A 2,500-nucleotide genomic window follows, 5' to 3' on the forward strand; every position below is an offset into this window, starting at 1 on the left:
GGTAGAGAGAAAGAGGGAGAGGGAGGAATTGAGAAAGAGAGGGGAGAGGGTAAGAAATAAAGATAGGGTGAGAGAGAGAAAGAGAGAGGAAGATGGTAAGAGACAAAGATAGAAAGAGAAAGAGTGATTGGGATGAGAAGTAAAGAAATGATAAAACGAATGAATGAAAGCACACAAGCAAACAAAGAGAAATACAGACATACAGACAAATAAGAAAAAAAAAGACAAAATAAAAAAACGAGAACGACAATTCACACATCTTGTGCCTCAATTAACAACAACAACAACAACAAAAAGAGATCAACAAATACAAAGATAAAGATAGCAGATAAAAGCACCTAAGTTTCTCATTTCCATGACCAAGCGAAGAGATTCTATATATGCAGATGACCAAGGACTCCCCAGTATGAATATTGATCATGTCCTTGTTCGTATGTGCATGAAAGTATGCAACAAGTGTTATTGATGTAGGGATTTCCGCATGTATATCAAGTGCTGTGTAGGGAAGTGCGCTTGTTTTGTGTGTGTGGTGTGTGTGTGTGTGGGGGGGGAGAGGAGATGTGTGTTGTTTTTGTGTGCGTGTGTGTGGGGTGGGGTGGGGGAGATGTGTGTTGTTTTTGTGTGCGTGTGTGTGGGGGGGGGGAGATGTGTGTTGTTTTTGTGTGCGTGTGTGTGTGGAGGGGGGGGGGGGAGATGTGTGTTGTTTTTGTGTGCGTGTGTGTGTGTAGGGGGGGGATGTGTGTTGTTTTTGTGTGCTGTGTGTGTGGAGGAGTGGAGGAGGGGGGGAAGGAGATGTGTGTGTGTGTGTGTGTGTGTACCTGTAGCACATCCCTCGGGCTTTATTCCATAGCAGTAAACTCCCAGGTTTTTCTCCGGACTTCTCCCCGCCCCTCCCCTGCCATCGCACCCCGACTTGAAATGCAAGGGACGTCCTCCCATGTCAGGGAAATCCCCCTACAGGAATCCCCACTTTCGCTCCTTCCCCTGGCCATTCCCTTCGTCAGAGAGTCCCCTTGCCCTTCCTTACACTTGCTTAAGCAGCATCGACAGGAGCGTGGTTGTTTTTTTTTTTATTTTTATTTTTTTTTTATCAGCCATTTCCTCCGCCAACCACAAATGGCCTCCAGGTAAGACCTCGGAGGTTCGAAGACGGCGTGTTACTTCCGTAGGTTTATATTTAGCTCTTTTTGTCCCCTCCCCCCTCCCCCCCCTTCGCTGCGTGCGTGGCAGGGGTGGAGGAGGGGGGGGGGGAGGTTAATTGTTCTGTGGTTAGGTGTTGCCTTGTTCAGGATAGTAGCTTTGCTATATTTAGAGGTGGGATTTATTTGTCTGTGTGTTTGAGTGTCGTGAGATTGTGTGTGTTTGGGTGTAGGTGTGTTTTTTAAATGTTTTTTTTATTTGTTTGTTTTGCTTGAATGAGTGATTGTGTGCTTGTGTGTGTGTGTTGGGTGTAGGTGTGTTTTAAATGTTTTTTATTTGTTTGTTTGCTTGAATGAGTGTGTGTGTGCTTGTGTGTGTGTGTGTTTGTGGCTTCATTCACTCCTACCCACTACCGAAGCTTAGTAAGTCATTGATACTAATCCACAGTAACCATTTTAAAGTGTGTTGATCAGAGGCAATCGGAGTACAAAGTGTTACCCTTTTCCTATTGTTCAGCCACGTCACCCAAAGAACTGGTCGGATGTGTTAGGCAAGAGTGGATACACGAGAGGCTACACTATGAGCTGGCCATCGTGGATCTAAGTACACCTGGTGTACTGGGCCGTGCGGTGTCGTGAGGTTATTCATCTACGATACCATACGACTCGTGTAGAAGGATAAAAGAAATGATTTATATCTTGCTTACTAAGGGGCTATGTACACCCAGCACTCAGCGTATGAATTCTTTTTGTATATGATCATTATTATTATTATTATAATTTTTTTTTTTTTTTTGGATTTGCTTGCTGTTGGGATAATTTTTCCAGCTGCGTCTGTCGAGATCGCTCGGTCGAGGCTCTCCAACACGTGGCCATCGAGATAGGAGGAAAGAGAGGGGAGTGAAGTGGGGGGCGGGGGGGGGGGTAAGGGAGCAGAGGGGAGAAGGGATGGAAGGGAACGGAACTCTCTGGAGAGCTGGAATTATGGGAAGGGGGGTGGGGGGTAGAGGGTGGGGGGGGAGGGAATATCGATGGTTAATACTCGATATGTAATGGGCTGGAAGCGGCTGTATCGCCTCGTCTGACGAAGTTCCTTGCTTTTGTCTGCTTTTGCTTTCTGGTGTTGTGCCTTTTGGTGTTGTGCCTTCTGGTGTTGTGCCTTCTGGTGTTGTGCCTTTTGGTGGCGCTAATGGCGGCGTTGTGTGGGCTCATTAAAGGGGTGATCACCTTGTGTTGTTTTTTCGTGTTGCTAATGGTAATGCGTGTGTATCATTCGTTGTCATACAATTTGGCTCTAATTGGGGGTCACCTTGTCACAGTTCTACGACAAATGGCACTCCGATCGGTTTTCGATTTTTATT

The 2,500-nt window shown here is 46.1% G+C and overlaps 1 protein-coding gene across 2 annotated transcripts in view; it reads left to right on the top strand.

The window, feature by feature from the left end:
- Positions 1-2,500, top strand: part of LOC113818650 (venom dipeptidyl peptidase 4) — a 136,586-nt gene that overhangs the window by 84,537 nt on the left and 49,549 nt on the right. The gene's annotated exons all lie outside the window — the stretch shown is intronic.

This window comes from Penaeus vannamei, chromosome 23 (assembly GCF_042767895.1).
Source record: "Penaeus vannamei isolate JL-2024 chromosome 23, ASM4276789v1, whole genome shotgun sequence".
In the NCBI taxonomy this organism is placed as follows: Eukaryota; Metazoa; Arthropoda; class Malacostraca; order Decapoda; family Penaeidae; genus Penaeus; species Penaeus vannamei.